This window comes from Hipposideros armiger, unplaced genomic scaffold (genome assembly GCF_001890085.2).
Source record: "Hipposideros armiger isolate ML-2016 unplaced genomic scaffold, ASM189008v1 scaffold_19, whole genome shotgun sequence".
NCBI lineage: Eukaryota > Metazoa > Chordata > Mammalia > Chiroptera > Hipposideridae > Hipposideros > Hipposideros armiger.
The window spans coordinates 2,093,708-2,118,344 of NW_017731369.1; the positions used below are offsets into that span (position 1 = coordinate 2,093,708).

A 24,637-nucleotide genomic window follows, 5' to 3' on the forward strand; every position below is an offset into this window, starting at 1 on the left:
TAAGGATTGTTTAATAGACACCCCCAGGTTATAAACCAGCCTGCTGGTCCTGTGACACTTCACTAGCAGGAAATGGAACTTTACATGGAAATAAAGATGTAAATGATTAAAAAATGTTTCATTACGTATGAAAGATCAAGGCTTTTATTCAGAGTTCTCCTATGGCTGGGCAAAGTGGGTTTGTCCATGTATAGCCTTTTCTATTATAATGCTGTGTTTGAGCTGTGTTTAGTCTTCTTTGTTATAGTGAAATATTTTTTCTTTTATCCTAGTCTGGAGTTTCAAGGTTGGCACTTGTTGCCCCTAAAGTGTTTATTTTAAGATTTAGAACAGCTATTCATTCTTCGGTAAGAGAGGGCATCACTGCAGACCCACTGTGGTTCAGCACAGGGCCATCCCGCCGGCGCCACTCAGCGGGCTCAGCGCTCAGCCCTGCTGACCAACGCAGAGTGACCTTGGGCCACCTCACCTCTCTGACCTGTGAAGCTGGGACAGAGAATGACCACAAACCCCTTGTGGTCAAGGATTAAAGGATAGCTAGTGTGAAAACAAAATAGGCCCAGAGAATGTCCAAATAGGCCGTGGTGGATTTTGTATTTCATTGCTTCGAAATTGACTCAGAAGTACCGTTCGTTTGCGCTGGGAGAGGTTGGTGTTTTTATTGAGTCTGTGGTACGGAGCTGCAGTGAGCGGAGGTCCTCTGTGAGGTCAGGACGCACAAACTTCCAATGTGCTTCTTCCTCCTGGATACAGAAGGCTTTAAGGAGGCTGACCAGGATCGTTAAAGGAAACCAAGGGTCTTTCTTGGTTGGTAGCATGTAAAGGGCCCCAGTACATGAGTCCCCTCCCCTCCTTGTCTTTGACTCTTCCATTGTTAGTCATGCTCTGGAATGAAACATGATTTAAACGATGAGACAGAGATGGTTCCATAGGACCATTTCAAATTTAGATTCGGAATTTTGCCCGGATGGTTTCTTTGCTACTGAATTTTGCATTTGCGTGTTCTTAAGCCAAAAAAAGGAGTTGAACTTGCCCTTTTGTTTGCTTCATTACTCCCACCACTTTTGGCAGTTTGGAGGATATGGTTGTATTTTTTTTTATTTTTATGACTCTCAAATTCATTTTTAAAAGTGTGTTGTGTGCATGGAGGCCTCTCCCCGCCCTGAAGATTTTGTAGGGAGGTCTGAGTCAGCTGTCTGTCTATCTGGGTACCCTTTGCCAAAAGCTAAGCTGGGTGAAATAATGGAATCCCCATTTCTCAAGCACCTGATATCTGCCAGGTGCTTATGTATCTCATCTCATCCTCACAGCAATCCCCTGGACTGGGTAGCATCCCCTGTATTAAAGGATTGCCTCCAGGGTCACAGAGCTGCAGGTCATGGAGCTGCTGTTCACACCCAGGTCAGGCTGACCCGAGCCCATGTGATATATCCTAAGCCCCACACTTCTGTGATCTCAAGGGACTTCCTGGGTGTATTTTATATTCCCACCCTTGTAAGATTCCACTTAAGGAAAAACAAGTAGGCGTTGATCTGACAACAAGGAAAGGCCTGGAGAGTTCTGTTTCTCCAGGTGGGGTCAGGATTGTCCCAACCACCCTGGCTAGGGTGGCCTTCTCCAGACTGCCAGCTCTGGGACGAAGTTAGGCCTCTATTTGTCTCACCTGTGTGACCTTCCAGGGCAAGCCCTGGCCAGTAAGTAAAGGAAGGGGGAATACAGAGAAGGTAGCTTTCTTATCTGTCGCTCTATTTCACAGGTGAGAAAATGGAGCTCCAGGGGGCCCGGGGGATGGAGAGGGGGTGGGTGGCGCGGGGTGGCTTAGATATGACCACTCAGGTAATGAGAGGAGTGGCCAGGCTGAGCCTGGGCTGTTCCTAGTAGGTGTTTACAGCCTGTTTACCTGGAAGAGGTGCATCTCAGGGGCTGGTGTCATGAGCTGGAGGTATATACCAGCCATCATCTTCCTATTATCAGCTCTGTGTCAGGAGACTAAAGAACAGACCTGGTCGCTGAATCCACAGGGTCTTTTGAGGCCATCTAGGCCGATGCTTGCTTTCATTTTGCAGCTGTCAAACTGAAGAGACTGCCCCAGTCACCAGGGCCCTCCCCCAGTATAGCTTCTGATTTTCTCACTTTACGTACTGCATGGTACCACAGTCTTATTTGTTTATTTAGGCATTTAAGATTTTGAGTGTTTTTTTTTATTGTGGTAAAATATACATAGGATTTATTATTTTAACCACATGTAGGTGTACAATTCACTGGCATTAAATACATTCATGATGTGTTACCATAACCACTGTCTATACCCAAAATTTGTCACCATCCCCAACATACACGTAAACTCTGTACCTGTTAAACACTAGCTCCCCCTTCCCCCAGCCCCTGGCAATTTCTGTTCTACTTTCTGTTCCTGTGAATTTGCCTATTCTAAGTAAGTCATGTAAGCGAAATCATACAGCACTGCCCTTCTGTGTCTGGCTTATGTCACTTAGCATAATGTTTTCAAGGCCCACCCGTGTTGTAGCATATATCAAAATTTCATTCCTTTTAACAGCTGCAGAGTATTCCATTGTACGGATGGATCATATTTGTTTATCACTTAATTTGTTCATGGACACTTGGGTTGTTTCCACTAAACTTTTGGCTGTATGATTAACGCTGCCATGAATATGGGGGCAAATATCTGTTAGGGTCCCCGCTTTCACTTCTTTTCAATGTATACCTAGGAATGGACATTTATTTTTAAAGATGTTCATCTCTCTCTCTCTTCTATTACATTGGGAATAATTAGGCAATACAAATAAAAGAAGAAAATAAAATTTCCTGGAACGCTAACACCCGGAGATAACTAACATTTTTCTAGGGCATTTAATGTGCATGTGCTGTTTTCCCTGTCCATGCAGGATTATATGCACAGTCTTGGGTAGTGTGGGGTGGACCTTCATTCAGAAATACAAACCCCTTTGTGTAAGGCATTGGGACGGAGGGAGGAGGTGCTGCTTGGTCTCTGTGACTCAGCTGAACATTCGCCACCTCCAGGCAGCATCCCTTGTTTGTGAAGGATGCGTCCCCCTGTCTGACTGCTGTGTCCTGCGTTGCCTATTCTGTTTCCATTTGTCTGCCCCCTAGCTAGACTGTTTTAGTCCTGGGAGGGCCAGCACAGCACCTGGTGATGGTTGGCGCTCAATAAATATTTATTTAGTAAGTGAATGAAGAAATAGCTGAATGAATGAATGAACGAATGAATGAATAAACCAATGAGTGAAATTAACAATTGAAGTCAGTGAGTAGCTGGTGTCCTCTCAGACTAGACCCTTTTGCCTGCAGCAGATCCATTGGGTAGAGTGGCCGTAATACAGTGAGTTGTCCCTATTCTGAGTCCTTGCTCACATCTGGGGAAGGCAGAGGCTGTTCCTAAGAAGCTGGGCTCGCATGGTCCCGTTTACTCCTGCTGGTAGGACTTTGCATGTTCCCTCACTGCATAGATGTTTGCTGAGAGTCTCCTGTGTGTCTAGGGCCTGGGCTCTGGGGTGACCAAAACAGGGTCCTTCTCAAAGGACCTTACATTCCAGAAGGGGAGACACCCGTGCATAAAAGAACACAGTAATTTCAGATAGTAATATTATGCGATGCAGAAAAATACATCTTTTTTCTTTTTCTCTCTTTTTAACTTCTCTCTCAAAAAAAAATTTAATCCAGTTGGCTGTTTCCTGGTTGATTGGTGACCAGGGGTGTATGTGCAGTAATGGGGTTCGAATCCCAGCTCCAGCGCTTGCTAACAGAGATCTTGGCAATGACCTTAAGCTTTGCAAGCCTTCGTTTTCTTGTCTGTTTATGAAAGATAGTGGTATGCCTGCTTCCTGGGGTTATGATGGGGCTTAATGGTGACATTGCTTGTGAAGTATAGTGCCTGGCACATTGCAAGTTCTCAGCAACGCCTGCTGCTCTTGTCGTTATGAACCTGTGATCATTGAGTAATGAGGGTGCTGGCTGCGCCGTTTTAAAATGACAAAACCGGCCCCATCCAGTGGATTGGTTGACTCGAGAGGGGCTAGCAGGGCATCAAGTGTGTGGACTCGACACAGCATCACTTCCCTGATGCTTTGGCCGAACCACATTTGTTCAGCACCTCCTCCCTGCGTCAGATCGTCTCCTCCCTGGGAACAGGAACAAAAGGGCCCAGCTCTGTGAAAGAGGTCCTTGTTCCCTCACGAAGCTTGGGAAAGCCAAGACAAGTGTCTGTAGCCAGTTCTAGGCGTTCTGCAGCAGGGCCGGAATCTTCCTTTTTTCCTGTGTCTCTTTGGGGCCAGAGTCTTCTGGTTAACTGATTGAGATGAACAGATCACACGTGAAAATCAACAGAAGCCCCCAAACTGCCCTCTGAGGCACGCTCATCCTTGTAGGGTGGGGATGGGGACCTTCTTGGGCACTGAGAGTTTCTTTAATCGAACAAGTTTCCAGTTTGTCAGGCAAAGGGCTTGGTTAGGTCATAGGGTGCTGCCTGGCCCACGTGGCCCAGCCCGAGTGTGGGTGCTGGACTTAGACCTGCATTTGTCACCATCCCTGTCACTCACTGTGGGGCCCGGAGAGTCCGTCAGTATCTCTGACTGCCTAGCCTCGGGTCCCACCTGTAAATGAGGCGCACGGTAACCCCAGCCTCATCAGGGAGGGGGGAGACAGGGCGAGCCCATACAAGGCTGGGGCTTACCAACATGGGCACTCCCTCCACCTCTCAATGAGGGTGTCCCTTCCCTTGTGAGAAGGTGGGAGGATTTGAATGCTGTCCCCTCAAAATGCCATTTCTACCCAGGTTCAGGTCTGGGAAGAGCAGGAATTTAGTTTTACCTTTTCGGGGCTTCCCTTTTTTGCTCCCATGGGCCTGGGACCCAGGGAACAAGACTGTGAAGTGCACAGTTGGGGGCACTCTGTGATTCTGGACTGGGACGGGGGTGGGTTGGGGGGACTGCAGTTCTCTTTCCCCCAGGACCAGCTCGGCTCCCGTGTCTGAAATGAACTAAAGAGGGCTCGTGCTTACCCACCCATCCACTCACACACCAGGGCGATGTGTCCTTGTCCTAGAAGGAGAGAGTCTACCCTCAGAGGGCCTGGCTTCTAGTCCCAGGCCTGTCCTCCTGTTTTTCCCCAGTGTGGCGTCTTTTGCACAAGGTAGGGCGGGAACAGAGTGAGGAAATGTACTCAGTGCCTGTGTGCGGCCTCCTCCACATGTGTTAGGGTCGTCTTTATGTTTAGGCAGCGTGCCTGAAGTATGGAGCACCTGCTGGGTTCCAGGCATTACGTCAAGGGTTGGGATACAGAGATAGCTGGAGGCGAGAGGGCCATGGACAGTCAGATCTAATGCCCTTTGTGACTAGAGATAAAACAAGGATGACAGGGGAGCTTGTGGGAAGCACCAGGGTTCCCGGGAGAAGGCTGCTGATCAGAGAAGGGGTTGACTTGGGCCAGATGGAGAATGCAGGGAAAAGCATTCCAGGCTGAGAGTGGCATTGGTAGAGCTCAGAGGCATGGCAGGGTCGCCGCATCCGGGGGAGGGAAATGCTACTTGCGCCAGGAATGTGTTCAGTGGTGTGGGCCCAGGTGAGCCGCCCTGCGTGCTGGGCCCAGGACTTTGGACTCGAACATGGAAGCTGAGTTCCTGGAATGCCCCCGAACGTCAAGTTCCTTCCTGCTCAGCCTTGAAAGCACCTCGTTCTTTGCCCTGACTTGGTCGTTCTTAGGCCTGAGAGCCTGGGAAAGACTGAGCTGGTAACAAGGGTGGGGCTCAGTTCATTGCCAGTGAGGAAATGGCCTCTCTTCCTCAACCTTTGGTGGTGTTGGTGGAGAGACTCAAAGGAGCTAGCCCTTGAGGTCATTTTGGGCCAGAAACATCTAGACTCGACAGTGGAGAGAGAACTGTGTGGTATTGGAAGCGCTAGGATTAGTCTTCTATGGTGAAAGGAACCCCTGGGCCAGCGATCAGAGCAGCAAGTTAGGAGTTCCACCCTGGGCTCTGCCACTTGCCAGCTGTGTGACCTTGGGCAAGTGGCTTAACTTCTCTAGTCTTGTTTCTCGTCGGTATGATGGGGTGTAAAGTGGTACCAATCCCTTGGGCTTCTGAAAGGATTTGGTGAGAGAATGCATGTCCAGTGTTAGCTCTGTGCCCAGCACAGAGAAAGTGCCCAGGAAAAAGAGAGAGCTCTTATTATTACCAGTTACTACTGCTGTTACCAAGATTACAGAGGAGGGGGCCTCTCTGAGCCCAGTGCGGTAGGGGCCAGAGAAGCCTTCCTAAGAAGGCAGGTGACATGGAGCTTTGGAGTCAGACGTTCCTAAGTTCAAGCTTTGCCAGTCTCTGGCTATGTGTGATATTGGGCTAGTTATTGACATTAAATTGAGCACATTTACCGGTGTTTACATTCTGATCCCCTTAGTTGTCCCACCTGGAAAATGGGATAATACGGTCAACGCCCAGGTTGCTATGGGGGTGTAAGAGCTCCTAGGTCAAGGCTGTGCTTGAACCAAGTTTCCTCAAAGCCTTTGGGGGCTGCGAGACGGAGGGCTTTCTTTGAGTTCCTCCCACCCTGTGAAACCCCAGAAGACAGGTGTCGGGTAGAGAGCCCTGGGAGCCTGTGCTCATGACCTTGTCTGGAGGCTGACAGCCCTCCTCAGGTAAAAAGCGTTTGCTTTTGCCCTGGTGCGAGCCATTAGCTTTGCCTGACAGTTCACCCCCCAGACTGTGTGTTATCTTTTGCAGAAGTCATGAGCTGGAGGAAGGACAAACCACTTCCTCTACAGCCTTCAGATTTATCAGGCACAACTTTTGACGGTTTCAGTTTGAAGAGAATTTTCTTAAAAAAGCAAGAAGTTGAGAAGCGTTAGATAAACAAAGTGGCTTCTCTCCCCTCTGTTCTCTGCTGCTTCCAGGGTTGGGACAAGGCACCTCCATGGGCCTCTGGGATGCGGGGAAGGGGGCTGGTGGGCCCGGGTTCGAGAGGGGGCTGATGTTCAGAGCTTTCTTTGCACATCAGGCTGCTGGCTGAGAGACCAGGCTCCCAGGCCACTGCCTCGTGTTTCCTGTCCTGTGTGTTATGGCGCCTGCACCCGGAGGCCAAGTCACAGAGACAGATGTTTTCAGAAGTTTGACCACAGAGCAGCTTTCTCTGCCCCTCCATGTGTCTGGAGAAAGTGCTGAAGATATGGCTGGACCTGAACCAAAGCAAGTGCTGGCCCCCCGGAGATGCTGGCCCGGGTGCTTTCCCCTCCACTGCTTACCTGTTAAGGTCTCACACAAAAGGGGAGGCTTGGGCTAGATTGGATGGAACGATAGGGAACTGTGATTTTGTAAGTCAAAAGGAGTAAATATTGGTTTCATGTAGGTTGACCTACTAGTTTGTAAGTAAACACAGTTCCTGACTTCCTGGTGTCATCTCGTAGAAGTCTTTGAGACTCCTAAGATCAGGACAAAAAGAAGCCCTTCCTTGAGGAGGAAAAGGGAACATAATGCTTGGTGTGCATACACATATACACATACACACATACATGCATACACAAACATACACATGCACACATACACATGCACACATATACACCCATATATACACATATACACATATATATGTATAGACACATATGGACATCTGCATGCATAAACGTGCATGGATTAAACCACACATATACACATATGTGCATCTTCAAAGACTGTCTTTGGCTTTTCACTCCTTGCATTCAAATTTACTAGGTGTATGTGTGACTTTGGGCATGTTGTATAACTTCTGCCTCAGTTTCCTCATCTCTAAGATGAGATCCGTAGTAACATTTGTGACCTGGGATTGTGGTCAAGATGCAGTGAAGGAATGCATGAAAGAAGACTAGCACAAGGCCCAGGACCTCCAGAGGGCTTGAGATGAACTCTTCTGATGTTTAGTGTTCTTTGTGGTGTCTCTTTGGGCCTTCACTGCTCCCACGGCACCTGGTTTGCCCACGAGTGCAGGATTTGGCTCATCTGCCCGTGGTTCTCCTGGGTACAGTAGATGGTGAACTCTACCACCCATTCCACACTGCTGAGCATTAGCTCTGTGCCACGGACTGTTCTAGGGCATTTCACCATGGCCTCTGCTCTCAGGAAGTGCAGCGTTCACAGGCGGGGTGGGATAGGGGGAAGTTGACCCTAGACAAGCAAGCCAGCAATGACTAAGGCCCCTTCAGAGGTGGCAAGTGTGAGGCTGGAAATGGGACGGTGTAAAGCAGCAGAGGGTCGGGCAGGGGCATACGTTAGACTGCGCAGTCAAGGAGAGCCTCTCCGAGGAGGCGACACTGATGGAGGAACTAGTCTTATGGCAGTCTGGGAGAAACATTTCAGGAGTGGGTACAGCAAGTGCAAAGGACCTGAGGTGGGAAGACAGAGGCTGGTTGTGACTGTCACAGCAGCACCAGCAAGGAGCTTGGAGTTTATTGAGCACCGTGGGAGGCAGGGGCAGGATGGGGTCTGATGACCTTTTACTAAGGTTGATGAGAGAGGCATCAAGGACAGACTGTGGTGTGTCCTGCTCTTCTTTTGTCCCTTTGGACCTGCGCTGGACTCAGCCACACAGTGGCTGCCCAGGGAGTTGTTAGGGGGCTGGTCTGTTGAACTGGTCTCTGTGAGGCTGTGAGGACAGCCATTCACCACGCATCCAACGGAGCAGGCTTGCATCCCATCTGTGTGCCCTAAGTGTCCTGATCTGTTGAATGGGCACGCAGATGGGATGCCTCCCCGCCCCACCCGCCGTGCCGGGTGGCCCTGTTCCCCCTTGTCCTTCTCTGAGGTCAGTCTCTTTCAGCTCCCACAGCGCTGACGTTCTTTCTTGTTTGTCGTGGGGGAGGGGTATTTAATTGCATTCCTCATGAGTGAATGACACAGAAAGGGCAGGGGTACGTCAGCGGTGCTGCTCTATAATTTTCATGTCTGGGATGGGTTTCAGAGCTGAGCTGTTTTCCTCTCTGACTGGCAGTGGCTGCTGCCCAAGTCAACAGCGGTGCATTTTCGAGTTTGCCTTTGTTGGTTTTCCTTTCTCTTTCTTCTTCTTCTTTTTTTCCCCCCTTCCTATGAAATAAAACTTGTGACTTGGATGTGGTGGCTGAGAATTAGTAGTTTCTGTCCTTTTGGTGTGGGAGTCGGGAGGGGGTTGATTTAAACGTTTATTTCCCATTAAGAGATTCATGGACTTGGAAGCTGGCCTTAGAAGTGGGGTGATCACAAGCCCCGACTGGTGACTGTGATGCCTGTAGGGCTTGGGTTCGCCTTAGAGGGAAGAGGGAACGTGCTGAGGAGAGGCTGCAAGCGGGCGACCCACGGACCAAGGCCAGTCTGCTGATGTATTTTCCTTGGCCTACACGGTGCTTTTGAAAAAAAATGCTCCAGTAGGTTGTCCACATTGAAAAATCGGGAGAGCTCCCCTAAAAAATGTCCGGATTTTCATTTTCTAACAATAACAACAAAAGCAAACACTTCTGTGTCATTTACTACGTTCCTGGCACTATTCTAAATGATTTCTATCTATTCGCTCCTCTGATCCTCAGAGCAGCTCTGTGGTGCAGGTATCTTCATTATCATCCCATTCCACAGCTGGGGAAACCGAGGCAGACAGTGAACCGGTTTGTTCCTGGTTGTGTCCCCCCCTTCCTGCGTTGCAACTGTAGGCTGGAGCTGGTGGTGGCTGCCTCCTTTTGGCTGGGCACATGTTCCCCAGTTCACCCCAGCCTTGCCCAGCCCACTGTACTCAGGTTCATGACCTGCCCGGCCGAGGCCTGGGGACTTCGGACTTTGGAGAGGTCAAGATGAGTGATAGGAGTGAAGCTGCTGTTCTTTGCACGGAGTAATTTTCACTGACTTATCCCTGCCTCCCATGCTGCCCGTGGCCACCCAGAGCCCACCTGGGCCAGGCAGATCCCACACCACTTCTGCTCTGTGTGAGGTTTGTGCAGGCTCCCTGGTTTCAGTTCAGACCTCCAGTGGGAGGTGCTACGTGAGGATCTCAGGAATGAGCTGAGACAGGCTGCAGGAGAAGGGGGACCCCAGCACCCTGCCCTGTGCCAGCCATACTTCTGTGGGAGGGGAGCAGTGGGGAAGGCAGAGAATCCACGGCCCACCTGGGGCAGGAGTTGCCTAAGGCGCTGTGCCCGAGGTTCCTTCCTGTGGGGCACTTTTTCTTGCGGTTGGGCACCTCCATCTGGGCGCAAGCCTGGGACGGTGTCCGTCCTGAGGCCCCACCAGCCTGGCCGCCCTACGTCCCACCGTGGGGAGAGCAGGGGGTTGTGTGTCCACTGCATGTCTTTGTTGGAACTGCTGGTGGGTGGAACGTGGTTCTGGGGTGGCCAAGCTGGAGGGTGACTCATTTTGGAAGTATTGAGACGTCATTTCACCTACGGAGGCTTCAGCAATGTGGAGGTGAAGTGGCCCTTTTCACAGAGGGCTTGTGGCTTCGTGGATAGAGCTGCTGTGGTCAGTGTGGCTGGCTGTGGCAGAGAGGAGCGTGGGCTGTGATGAGAAGTTGTTGTGTTGGAGACCTTAATCCTTCCTTCCCTCCCTCCCTCCCTCCTTCTCTCCTTTTCTCCTCTCTCCTTCTCTCCCTCCCTCCTTCCTCTCTCTCTCTCTCTCTCTCTCTCTCTCTCTCTCTCTTTCTCTCTGTTTCTCTCTCTCTCTCTCTGTTCCTCTTTTAGGTGCATTTAAAAAACCCTCTTTATTGAGGTATAATTGGCATACAATAAACTGTACATTCTCCCTTTTAAAATGCTGAATGATTTCAGCCATTCAAAGAAGTATATAAAATAATGCGTAAATATAACAACTTATGTAAGAAATAAACCATTCCAGCTGCAATTCCCGATATCCCCACATGTGCCCCTCTCACATTTCACCCCCTGCCTTTCTCTTGTCCCTGAATTTATAAACATCCCCCTTGGCAGGAGTGCGAAGATTTCTCCCACTTCCCCCCCTTCTCCCTTTCCTCTTCTTATCTTCTCCCCCCACTCCTCCCTTCCTCTTTTCCTTACTTCCCAGGGGCAACCACATTTAACCCATTGGGCCTCCTGAGAATTTTCAGGAGACAGTGAAGAATAATGGAAAGAACACCAGGCTGGAGTCCTAGGTTTTAACCCCAACATGTTGGATGTCTTTGGACCTTATCTGTAATAGGGCTGTTTCCAACTTGGGCTAAAATCATTCCTGCAGAATTGAGCCAAGCATTTGAGGTATATAGTAGGTGCTTGACAAAAGGTGTCAGTCCATCCATTGATTTTGCAGAAGCCCGTCAACCTTGGAAATGTTAGCCCTGAATTCTTAAAGGGCAGATATAAGGGCATGCTATGAGCTATATGTTGAAATCACCAGGGTCCACAACTGGAGTTGCCTCCTTTCCATCTTTAGAGATTAGGAAACTCTGTGTTGTGGGAAGGCAGCCAGGCTCTCTCATCATCTGCAGTCAGACTTTATTTATCCTGCATTTAGGTTCAAGGTTCATATAATATTAAAAACAACAACAACAATACAACATAAGTTTATTTTTTTCTCTCATATAAAAGAAGTCTAGGGTTTGGGCTATCAGATTAGGACAAGTATGGTTGGTCTATATTCTTTATGGACCCATGCTGCTTCTATCTTGCTGCTCCACTGTTCTTCGCATCTTGCCTCATGGTCCAAATAGCTGTTCAAGTTCTTGCCATTGCATCTGTATTCCAGTTAGTGGGAAGTGGGCTCTTGTCATGACATTTACATTCCAGTTAGCAGGAAGCAGGAGTGGGAGGGAGAGTGGAGAAGGATTTCTACCCTTTTCAGGAGACTTCTGTTTTCATCTTATTGGCCAGATCGAGTCACACGGCAACTCCTAGCTGCAAGGGAGTCTGGGAAATGTAATCAGGGAGACACATGGTGAGTGAGGCACAGACATACCCTCATGTTTCTAAAAGAGGTCATCCTTTGGAAGCCTGCTCACATGTAGAACGGTGGAAGGAACTAATAAGTCTTTTAACAAGAACTAAGGTAAGAAGTAAATTTTCTTCAGCAAGGTTGTAAAGTAGAACAAAGAAATGGTTTATTCTTTATGGTACCAGGGTTGGAAACATGGTCCCTGGGAAAGAGTTGAGGGTAGAGCTTTTGGCTTCCTGTGCATGGAGGAATAGGCTGCTGGGTGAGGCAGTGAGCTCTCCGAGACAGGAAGTGTGCGAGCAAAGGTTGAATGGACATGTGTCAGTCAGGGAGGCAGCTGAGAGTGTTCCAGGCCTGGAAGAAAAGTTCATGCAACCTCAAGGAATTGCTCTTTCAGGGATCTCATCCACAGATGGCAAATATACGGACCTTGAGTTGTCACCTCCCTCCCCTGTCTTGCCAATGGCAGACATCACCGGTCCATCCTGATGCCCTGCTGAACCCAAATGCCACCCGAGAAACCTCCCCAGAGCCTCCCTATTAATAGAAGTTGCTCATGAGATAAACCCACTTGCCTACGGGAACCCAGTTGTCTCATTTCTACAAGTGAGAACATTAAGGGCCAGAGGTGCACATTGAGGCTGGCAGGGGACCCAGGGCTCTGAGACTCAGGTCTCTCTCAGCCACGCCATTGCTCCTCCTGTGAGTTCTTGACCTACCTGCAAGGAAACCCAGAGCTGCAGAAATTGCCTCCTGGAGCCTGCATGGCTGTGTCTTATTTACTGGAGCTCAGTGTAGACACGTCCTCCAGGAGCAGGCTGAGAGGGCACCACCTGCCACCCCAAGTCCTGGCTTTGCTGGACGTGGACACTCAGGAGAAGCTGGGGGATGTGGGCCGGCGGGAAGTGAAAGTGTGCAGCAGCCCTGTTAGTTCTGCTATTGCCCCGGCAGGGTTTTTCCTGGGGGGAGGGGGAGGAATCCGCTGTGTTTTCTTAACTTAATCTGGCCTTGCCCCAGAGAGAAAACACATGCAGTCTCCATCCTGTTTGTAAAGAGGGCGTTCAGTTACTCGAAGTTGCTGGCCTGGAAAAACTGGGAAGATGTCATCTCCGACTGAAGCGAGGTGTGTGCTGAGGACAGCTCAGGTGGGACCGGGCAGCCCCATTTATGGCGGCGGCGATGTCTTTGGACTGTCAGCATATGACCAGTTTTGTTTGGTAAAATACACATAACATAGAATTCTACCATTTTAACCATTTTTAAGTGTGCAGTTCCAAGTACATTCAGTTGTTGTGCAAACATCGCCACCATCCATCTCCAGAACTTTCTAATCTTCCCAAACTGAAACTGCACCCACTAAACACTCACTCCCCCTTCTCTTCTCCCTGCATCCCACCCCTGGCACCCACCAGTTTACTTTCTGTCTCTCTGAATATGACTTCCCTAGGTACCTCATAAAAGTGGAAACATACAGTATGTGTCCTTTTGTGTCTGGATTGTGGGGTTTTTTTTTAATTGAGGTGAGATTCACATAACAAAATCAGACATTTTAAGGTAAACAATTCAGTGGCATTCAGTACATTCACAATATTGTGCAACCACCATCTCTGTCTAGTCCCAAAATATTTCATCACCCCAAAAGGGAGCCCTGTACCCGTTAACAGTTATCCAGGCCTCCCCTCCCCCCCAGCCCTTTGAGCCAGCATGTGGCTATAAATCTATGAATTTGCATATAACTAGACACTGTACAAATGTATGTTGAATGAATGAAAGAAAATCCTTGCCAGTTGACAGCGATGAAAGCTTGGATTTCCTGGGCACCTACTATGTGCCAGCTCCATATAAACATCCATATTTCTCTGCCCTGGTCATACTATGGAATCACCCCAGGTGATCTTCACAACCCCTGATGCTCAGGCCTCAGCCTGCAGATGCTGATCGCATGGGTCTAGGGAAGGCCTGGGCACTGGCCTTTTTCAAACAGCTCCTGACGTGATTCCAATGTGAGGATGGCTGCCGTGCATTATTTCACTGTGATGTTGCACTTCCCTGGGCAGCTAATACTGTCTTCATTTTATAGACAAGGAAACTGGTTCGGAGAAGTTAAGCATCTTACCCAAACACACAGCTTCAAATCTTTGTCTGAGTCCAGAGCCCCGACCTGACTCTGCTGCTTCGCCTTCTCCGAACTAGTTCTGTTGGATGTGATTTCGAAAGGGGGACCTATAGCTACTCAAATATATGCTATGGGATGAAATAATTAAGTACTGTCTCATTAGCATTTATGGAATGCTAACTGTATATCAGGCACAATACACTTCATATCATTTTACTTGTACAGGAACCCTGGGCCGGCCCGGCTCTTATAATGACATCAGTTTCCCTATGAGCTGACACTATAGGGGACGTGGTTTGCTCAGACATTACTGGGGAAAGACAGGTGGGGCTCCATCAGCCGTCATGGAGGGGTCTCCCCTCAGCCATCGTGGTGGTGGTGGTGGGGGGCGGTTCAACTGCAGCAGAAAGAAACAGGAAGGTTGGCCAGTGTGATGTCCGTCGAGGGCCGGGCTGGAAGCTGGACATGGTGTTTCTACAACAAGGCCTTGGCAGTGGTCAGTACTGCCTCTGCCCAGTTTGAAAAATTTTGGGGCCACTGGAGTTGACCCAGAAGAAGCCATGCGTCCTTCAGGGCTATGGCTTGGCTGTTAGTTTTTCTCAGGAACGTTGTGTCGCATGGTTTATCCCTTACGTTTGTTTTTGAGATCTTTGAATGCTGTGGGATCGTTCATTCATTCATTCATTCATTCATCAGATATTACTCAGAACTGACAGCCTGGCACTGGGGCTTTGGGATGTGTGGTGGGCAAGACAGGCACAGTCTCCATTTTCCCCAGCCCTGAGGAAACAGATTGTAGCAACAAGCCCTATTTGAGCATGCCAAGCCCTGTCTCTGCATGGGTTCTCATTCCAGCCTCACAGCAGTTGTAGGAGATAGGCCCTTTTGTGGCCCTACGTAAGAGATGAGGAAAAGATGGCACATTTCTAAGGTTGCACAGCTCATGCTGAAGTTGAACAGTGCTGTCTGGCTTCAGAGCGCAAGCTCCTAACCTCTTACAGATAAATGAAAGAGGAAGTCCCCAGAGCATCTGTGTGGGGTCCGACCACACCCGAGCCAGAGCACGTCCCCTTGAGCTGAGGGCAGAGAGGGCGTATTGGTTTCCTATGGCTGCTATAACTGATTACCATGAACTTGGTGCCTTAAAACGAAGCACATTTATCATCTTACACTTCTGGAGGTCAGAAGTCCAAAAGTGGGTGTCATGGGGCCAAAATCAAGGTGCCGCATGCCTCCCAGAGGCTGCAGGGAAGAATTTGTTTCCTTTCCTTTTCCAGTTAGCAGAGGCTGCTGGGATGCCTTGGAGCATGGCAGCATCACTCGAGCCGCTACTCCCGTCATCCCAGCTCCTTCCCCGACGCTGACACGCCTGCTTCCCTCTTCTGAGGACCCTGGGGATGACATTGGGCCCACCCCGGGGACTCTCCCCATCTCAAGATCGTCGACCTGACCATATCTGCACAGTAGCCCCATTTACCATGTGAAGTAACATACTCACAGGTTCCAGGGATTAGGACCAGGACACCTTTGGGGGTCACAGTTGTGCCTTCCACAGCAGGGCAGACTGGGGTTGGCCGGGGGCCTGGAGGTAAGAGAGCGTGGCTGCAGGAGGGGCTGCTGGGTGCCTGAGTGCCTGGGGTGAGGACCGGGAGGGGTGTGTGGTGGGCAGGAGAGGCCGGCGGGGTGCATGGTAGAGGCCTGAGGAGCCAACGGTGTAGGCTGAGGGTTGGGCACCTGCTAAGTGGCTTCTGGGGAGAGCACCTCTGCTCCCGCCTGAGCCTGTGAGGACACATGAGTCCCAGGAGGATGGAGCCTGGTGGAGAACCCCTTGCCCTCATCCCTACACAGGAGCTTCCCTCCTACAGCCTTTGGGCAGGGCGATGGAGAGCTGGGAGCACTGGATGCGTCAGGTGCCAGCAGCTCTGAGACAGGGGGCGTTTGGCTGTCTGGGGTCAGGCAGGCCCCACGTGCTACATCTTTTCCACTTTTGTGGGGGTGATACAGCTGGGCTTTGGAATCCCTGCAGCTGGGTGGATCCAGGTTTTACCACATTCTGAGCTGAGCCTGTCTTTCTCAACTTTAAAATGGGGTTGAGACAGTGCCTGTCTCACAGGGTCACTTGTCAGGAGGCACCAAAGGAGACAAATCGTGGGATGTGCCTGGTGCAGAGCAGGCTCACGTGCTCATTCATTCAGCAGGTATTGCTGGAGCACCTGCTGTGTGCCAGGCACTGTTAAGGCACAGAGCGGAGCAGACAAGGCCCTGGCCCTCTTGGAGCCGGCATTCCACTGGGGGAAGAGAAGAAGAAAATGAGCAGGAAATAGAGAATCTTGTCAGCTGCTGATAAATGCTTTGGAGAAAAATATAGCAGGATAAGCACGGGAGTGCTGCTGTGAGTGGGGAGGGGGTGGTTTGTGTGTTGGCACTTTAAACAAGGTGGTCAGGAAGATCTGGATGAGACGGTGACATTTGAGAAAAGGCCTGATGGAGGTAAGGGAGCAAGCCATGCAATTATCTCAGTAGGTGCAAAGGTCCTGGGGCAGGAGTTGGGTGTTTCCTAAGAATGCAAGGAGGTGAATGTGGTTGGAGCAGAGTGAGGCAACTTGAAGAGGATGGCAGGAGTTGAGGTCAGTGAGTCAGTGGGGGGTCAGATGGTGTAGGGCCTTGAAGGAACTTTGGCTTTGGCTCTGAGGGAGAAGTGAGCTGTGCTAGAGCAGACATTTAAGGAAATGGCAGCTCCAAAAGCTCTAAACATGTCCCTCTCTCCCTCCTCACCTCCTCCCTCTTGCTCTCCCCCTCCCCTTCTCTTCCTCCGATGCCCACTCTGTTTTATGGGACTGGCTGACCCATCAAGGCCGGCCGCACTGAGCCCAGGGTCCAGCTTCACCTGCAGTCTGATCTGGGGACTTGATTCAGCCGTCCCCTCCTCCAGCCAGCCTCAGGATATGGCTTTTGCTATTTATACAACAGTGATTTACAAACTCTGCTTCTAGAGTTTCGCAGTCTCTCCTGCAGTGCATTATCTCTCCAGGCAAATCATGGCCATCTTTATTCAAATCAAAGGACAGAAATTAAGGCTGTGGATAGGATTATCTGCATTTCATGTTTTCCACCCATTATATATTTTAAACTTTTGACTCCCACTGGAATCTTGTGTAAGGTAGCATCTGGTGTAGCTTAAATCTACATTTAATCATTTTAAGGTTACTGAATTAGTTAATATTTGTTGAACACCTACTGTGTGTGGGGGGAGGGTTTTCTACTAGATGTGAGATTCAGTGGTGAACGAAGCAGGTACCCTTTCTGCCCTCTCTTATGTAGTTTTACAGAAAGCAAGAAAACAAGTTGAAATAATTTCAGACGTGATCCGACATCATTCTTTTCCACAAATCACCCCAGGTCTGCTCGGAGGCCCACCTGGTAGAAGCCATCCTTCCCTCGTGGATCCTGCCAGTCCGCCTTCTTTCTGGCTAAGTCAGTTTGGGTGAAAAGGCCTCAGCAGTGGCAGAGTTTCATTCGCCTGCCTGAGGAAGAATTCTGGGAGGGGCAAGATACAAAAAGCGGCTGTGCTGGCGTCTCGGCAGCACTCAACAGCTCCTGGCCGGGGCCAGGGGTTTTGGGGGTGCACTTGCCATGGCTGCCTACCTCCCCGAGTCTCCATTTTGACTCTGATGGATAAAGATGCCTTGATTATAGAACCCCCTGCAGTAAAACCATCTTCCCTTCCCCTTGGTCCAGACAGAGGCAGGATTGGGACCGTATGGAATGTGCACAGACCTGGCTAGTTAAGGATCATTGATTGGACTTCTGCTGACCATTAAGTGATGGAAATACTGGGCAGATCCAATATTCAGAGGATCCAGTCAGGCCTGGAAGATGCCTGGTGGCTTCTGGACCAAGTGTGGGATGTAGTCTCCTACTCCTCAGCCATCGGCCTGTCGTAGGTTGACTCTTGACTTCCTTATTCTGTCCTTTCCTGGGCATGCAATCTGCTCAGGGTCATCCTCTTCCCGCCTCTCCTGCCTTCAGGCAGCTCCTGAAGACCTCTCTCTTTTCAGTCCAAGGCTTGCTTGCTAGGTTCTGAGTGGCAGTTTCCATCCCGGGCTGTACATTAGAATCCCTGGCACCTTGAAAAAATATACTGATGCCTGGGCTCCCCCCCGCAGAGGTTGGGATTCATCTGATGTATGGTGGGGCCCAGGCCTCATCGTGATTACAACATCCTCTGTTATAATGGCTGCAGAGAATCTGCATGTGTGTACCAGAATTGCTTCCCGTGACAGACATTTGAGTTGTTTCTAAATTTTCCAACTGTACCACTGTCTAGTCTATCTTGCCTTGTCAAGAAATAGCGTAAATGACTTTGAAATGGGTGGGAAAAGATTACTGGATGCCTTTTCTGGCTCACCCATCTGAGCTATTTCTGCCTTTCATTGTCTTTGAGCTGTTTTACAACTCTAATTGTAGAAAGCCGATCATAACGTATGTGATTCCTGTCCATTGAAATGCCAACTGCTTGTACCCGCGGAGTGTAGTTGATTGCTGTTCGACACTAGAGATTGTCCGGTCACTCCTCAGGTGATTGTCATGTGCAGCCCAGGTGGAGATCTCAGCTTAGATTCGAGGTGATTTCTAAATCCCGTCTCTTGTTGTCTCTCTGGACTCAATGGGAACTGATGGCTTATTTATTTAGCTGTGTGTTTAGACAGTCAGTGGAAATAATAATGAGAGTTAACATTTACTGAGCTCTTGTATATAATGTGCCAGACACCTTTTTGACAATCAGGTATTGTAATACGGATGCCATTTCACACAGATAAGAAACAACTCTTATTATCCCCTGTGCGGGTGGGGAAGTTGAGGCCAGAGAAGTTGCTGGAGGGTATATTGTTAATGAGAGACAGAGCTGGGGCACCTGCCCGGTGTGCTTGTGTCACCCCGTAGAGGCGGGTGCCCTGGGGTCTTGTCTGGACCCTGCCGCTTCCCTCACTGAGTCACTTAGCTGCTCTGAGCCTGTGTCTGAGCCAGAGCTCCCAGACCTGCTGCTGAGTGGTGAGGTGTTAGGCCTGAGCCTGGCAGGCTGAGGGGCTCAGTGAAAGCCATGCTCAAGGCCATCACCCTGTGTTCTTTGCATGTTGGTTTGTACACTCGTCACCTGGTTGGTCAGTGTGAGGGTGTGTGTCACACTTAGGGGAAGAAAATGAAGTAGTTCTACCACAGTGGGGCTCTCTCAGGGATGTTCAAGTTCCCAAGACCCTGGCCGTAACGTCTGTAGTTGACAGACTTAAACATTAAAGGACAAGTGTATAAACACTCTTCCAGGGCCTTCCATCTGTTCCAGCTGCTCGTCCTCAGAGCAGCCCCAGGAGGTAGATATTATCATCCCCATTGGACAGTTGAGGAAACCGAGGTTTGTTCATTCATTCTTGGGTTCCTTCACTCATTCACCTCATGTGGGCCAGATATGCACGAGGCCCCAAGACATAGTGGCAAATTAGGAAATTTCACTTGGGATCCTTACTGGAGTTCACTGTCCTCCAGGACAGGTGGAATGATATGTCCAGCAGCCCAGAGAGGTCAGGAGAGGTGCCCAAGGCCACACAGCCAGGAAGGGCCAGGGCCGGGCCTGTGTGCCCTCCCAAGCCATTCTGCACTTGAGCACACAGTGTGACTCTCTGAATAGACCAGGAAGTCCCCTGCCCCCAGTCAGATGGTTTCCCGGTGTCCTTAGCCCAAAGGGGCCCCTCACCCAGTCCCCAGAGAGACCTGGGCTCCTCAGGAACTAATTTCTTAAGAGAACTTTATGGCTCTTAACTCCCTAAGCAGATCCAGATGTGCCTTGTGGCCGGCACTGCTGCAGATGTCCTGGCCAAAGCCAGCTTGGTTTGGAAGCCCAGCCCCGGCAGCCGCCAAGTCTGGAAATGAAGTAAATGAGCGAGTTGTTCTTGGCCATTTTCCCCTCATCTCAACCCAACTCAAATCAAACTTGGGCTCTGACCTCAGGCATCGCACATTCCAGTGTTCCCCAGCCTCCTGGGGTTCCAGGGCACCGGGCAGGAGATGACTGCGTTGGGGGTTGGGGGCGTTGGAGCAGGACACGGGAAGTGTCCTGGAGGGAGCATGGGACACGGGTGAGGCAGCTGAAGCAACTGCATTCCTCCACACACCAGTCCTTGGAGAAACAGAAGGAGACGCCTGCTGGGCCGGGACTGGCCTCCAGCCTGTGGGGGGTCCAGGCCCTGCAGGGAACAGAGAGGCAAGACTGGCTGAGCAGCTGGGGGCGAGGGCTGATTTGGGGCACCCTGAGTCCCCCCAGCATCTCTGCTGTGCCTGGGAGCCCTGACCTAACTTCCTGGGCACTGGTGGCATCTCTGTGCAGGACCTCTCCCACTGGGCGGTTGCTGAGAGCTGCACCTGGATTCCTGAGGTCCTGGGGAAACCAGCTCAAACCTGGGTGGTCACGGGTGAGCATGGCGCTGACTCCTCCACCCCCCGGGCCCAGCCCGAACCACACAGCCCTCGAGGGTGAATCACTTTGAAGTGTGGGGTTCCGGGGCCTGTGGCAGGCCAAGGGAGCCGACTTGGCGGGAATGGGCAGGCGGGCAGGCTTGTCTCCCTTGGCTTCCGGGCAGCTCCTCCCCGCCGAGGGCGAAGGAAGCCAGAGCCAGAGGGCAAGGGTCTGGGCTTGGAGGTCAGAGAGAGGCTAAGCTCAGATGTCACGTCCTAGCTGTGTAATCGGGCAAGTCAGTGATCTCTGAGCCTCAGCTTGCTTTATCTGCACACTGGGGGCATCCTTGCACTCCCTCCAAAGGGTCTGCGTGAAGACCAAAGGAGAAAATGCATGAAGTGATGAGCCTGGTGACAGGCACCAAAGTTGTAGTACTAAACAGTTGTTTTGAGAGGGCTTAGCCCCAGTGTCACCTCAGAGCCACTCCACCCCCGACATAAAATAGAAACAAAAAAGATGTGCTAGTTCTGCCAACAGTTATTAGACAATATGCCCATACCCTTTGTTTCACTGGATTATTGCCCCCAGCCCCTCCTCTGTACAAATCTGGAGGGGCCATTGGTATACCTGTGTCTTATTACTGTTGTTCGCTATATGACCTTTGCACACCACAGGTGAGAGCATTATTATTATTACTATTATTATTATTGGCTGCATGACCAAAGCACATGAAAGCTGAGAGACATTAACCATAGTGGTTAACAGTTCAGATCCCGGAGCCAGTCTGCGTGTGTTTTAAATTCCTTTTCCTCCACTTAATAGCTACGTGACCTTGGGCCACTTATTGAGAGTCTCTGTGCCTCAGTTTGCCCCCCTCTAACGTGGAGATAATACTATCTGTCTCACAGAGTTGTTGTGAGGATTAGATGAGGTGATAGGTGTAAAGTGCTTAGAGCAGGTCCTGGTGCACAGGAAAGTGCTGTGTTAGCTTTCAGTGCTGTTGCCATTCCTCTGTTCTCTGACAAGTCTTAATTACGTATCTGGTTCTCTCTGGAGGCTCTGGAGCCTCCAGACCCCATCCTGTGATCTGTCCCCCAGCCCTTGACTCACTCTGTTTTCTTGTGACCCGGTGTAGTCTTAGTGGGACGAGGGATAATGGCCAGCATGGCCAGCATGAAGTTGATACCGTGAAGTCAGATGCATGCTACTGTCATTCGACACGCCTTTGACTCCTGACTCTGGGTGGTCACTAGGAGAGAGAGTTGGCTTGTCAGTTATTCTTGCATGTTTCATTCATGCTTCATTCATTCAATGTTTTTCATCTGGTCTGTTCCCATTCATTGCTTTCATTTATTCTCTTCATTCATTCTTTTGCCATTCATTCATTTTTCAGTTTATTGAGTGTCTGCTATGTCCTGGCCTGGGAGATGCAGTCATGAACATGGCCCCTACAGATGCTGATGGGGCTCTTGGAGGCTGACTGAACGGGTCAGGGAACGCTTCCTGGAGGAGAGAATATCTACGTGGCACCTAGCGAAGGAGCTGGAGTTAGCCTGGTGGAGGTGTTCTTAACCTGCAGAGGCTTAGGGCCCCCGAGGCAAAGAATGGGCTTCTAGACCTCTGGTGGGGTGATGCTTTCTTCCCCCCCATAGTGAGATGCACCATTTGGACGCAGGGGCTTAAGTAAGAGACTGCCAGTAGAAGTCTTGTCTTGGCTGTGGGTCCCCCGTTCCAAAAGTGCCACTGTACCTGGAGGTCTGGAAGCCTGTTGGGACGGGCAGGGACTCAGTACACATTATCACCAAACGATTCATGTGGCAGCCATTTGCCCCAGGACCCAGCCCCTGAGGTGGCCTTGGCTTAAGCGTCTGGGTTTTTGGAGCCCCTCCCTGCCTCCTCGGTGAAGTGGCCGTGCAGCCTCGCTCAGGGCTGGGGCGACAGCCCAGCTGCGATGTGTGTGAAGGTCCCCGCAGCCGTCAGCTCCTTTCTGCAGGCGTCCGGGGTTCCGATCCTGGCTGGTGGGTCTCCCTGGCAGGAGGAATAACGGGGAAGGAGAGACCCGGGAGCTTCCCCAGTCACCCAACACTAGGAATTGGGCTCTGGCCTCCCCTGGGGGTTCTAGGATCCAGCGGATGTACTGAAACCTTTGGTTCCTGCTGTGGAAAGGCGACTCGTCGTGACTCTGGGCAGCAGGACTCTTGATGTCTTCCTAGTGCAGGCCTTCGGTCTGGTGACCTTTGGGTCTCTGGGGAATGTGCAGGGAAGCAGAGGGGTGTGGGGCTCCTGGGCACGGAGCTGGCCTGTACAAGGCCGCGTTGGCTCTGGGTTAAGCATGGCTGAAGGTTCCTGTTCCTCAGGCAAAATCAGCACCACCACTTATTAATTAATTAGTCAACATTTATTGAGCTCCTGCTACGCACTAGGAATACGGCACCGCAGTGAACAAAGTCCCTGCTCTGATGGCTGGGCAGGGGCGTGGGGGGGTGGAAGGAGCTGACACTAACCTGCTGAGTACCTAGCATGTCGGGTGAGGACAAGGGCTAGGAAGATGACCAAAGCAGGGTAAGGAGTTGGGAGTGTCCCTGTGTCCCTGAGGTGAACAGGGGAGGCTCTGCTAGGAGAACACTTGAGCTGAGATGGAAGGAAATGAAGCGAGAGCCTCCTGGGTATCTGAGGTAGAGCATTCCAGACAGAGGGAGCAAGTGCCCGCGCCCAAGGGAGAAAAAGGCGGGCATGGAGAGCAACTTGTTCTGACCAGGTATTGAACTGAGTGCATGACACACAGTAACCCTAAGAGGTTGTAACTCGGCTCTAATTCCAGTTTTACTGATTGGTCCTGTTGAGGCTCAAGATGATTCAGCTCACAGTCAGTAAGTGGAGGGGGCGGGATTTGAACCTGTGTTGGCTGACTGGCCCACTTTGGCTCATGCCGCCACCCTCGTTTGGCTGCGGGGCTTAGGTGAGAGACCAGCTCCTGAACCATGTGTGGAGCGTGGCATTGGGTCAACTGGAGGTCAGGGGTGTTGCCCTCGCGGGGTCATCTGCTGGCAGCCCTGGGGGCTAACATGTGATGTGGCCCGGATTGGTGTCATGTGTCACGGGCAGATGGCTGTGGTCAGAGACCTCCAGGGGATTGGGCCTCTGGTGTCTGGTGTTGGCCTCACAGGAGCCCAGTGAGGATGGGCTAAGGGCCCCATGTGGGGCTGGGAGCCCTCCCGGAAGGCCTGGGTTGAGTCCCATCTCTGCCACCACATAGCTGTATGACACCGAGGAAGTCATTCCCTTCCTGATTCCTAATTTTCATCTTGGTAAAATGGGGCCAGTAAAACTCCATGCCCTGCCTTCCTTCCAGTGATTTTGTGAGGATCAAGTAAGATTATATACGGGAAAGCCCTTTGTCAAGCTCTAAAGCCCTGTACATGAGAACCTTGGTTTTTCCTTTATTTAATTGCAAAAACAGTATCAAAGAAACATTAGGGTTTAAAAATAAAAGAAAAAGAAAGAAAAACCCTTTACTTGGAGTTCTGTCATCTTAACATAAGCGTGGATACCCCATCCCACCCAGACATGCTCCAGCTGAATAGATTTGTACGCGTTTTCAGATGAATTCCACACTTTGCGAACTCGCACTACTCACCATCCTAAACTCCTGGACCACAGAGATTTGGATTGTTTGTCATCCTTTGCTGTCTGAACTCAGAAGCCAGATGGATTTGGCTATCGAGTTACTTGTATTGATTTACTAATTGTTCCTCTTGGTTTTTGTCCACATGTGCACATATTTTTATGTCATTACAGTGTGAACATGCCGTGTTCTTTTTCATTTGTTCCTCTGCTGTCACCAGTATAGATTATGTTTTGCACAGTCTTCACAATCATTATTTTCAGTGGCTACCTGATAGTTGTTGCACCATGTTTTATGAAACTGTCTCCTTTGGGTAGATATTAAGTTCGTTTCTAGCCTTTCTTCTTCCACAGAGTATGCCACAGTGAATATCTGTGTGCTCGTGGCTTCCCCCCTGCTCCCTTTCCTTATGATGGTGAATAATTGTTTGGAAAAATTCCCAGGAAGGAAATTAGTTGGTCAAAGGGGTATGAACATTTTGATGGCTTCTGATATCGACGAGGCTATATTGCTTTCCAATAGAGTCAAGCCCATTTGTAATGCCAT

At 50.4% G+C, this 24,637-nt stretch overlaps 1 protein-coding gene and 1 long non-coding RNA gene across 2 annotated transcripts in view; one reads left to right on the forward strand and one right to left on the reverse strand.

The window, feature by feature from the left end:
* The window catches only part of CMIP (c-Maf inducing protein), a 238,680-nt gene that overhangs the window by 17,326 nt on the left and 196,717 nt on the right, over window positions 1-24,637 (forward strand). The window lies entirely within an intron of this gene.
* On the reverse strand, window positions 11,520-13,171 carry LOC109378585 (uncharacterized). Its single transcript, XR_002123028.1, has 2 exons — window positions 12,622-13,171; window positions 11,520-11,877 (listed from the first exon to the last, which is right to left on the reverse strand). It is a non-coding gene; the product is annotated as an uncharacterized LOC109378585 (long non-coding RNA).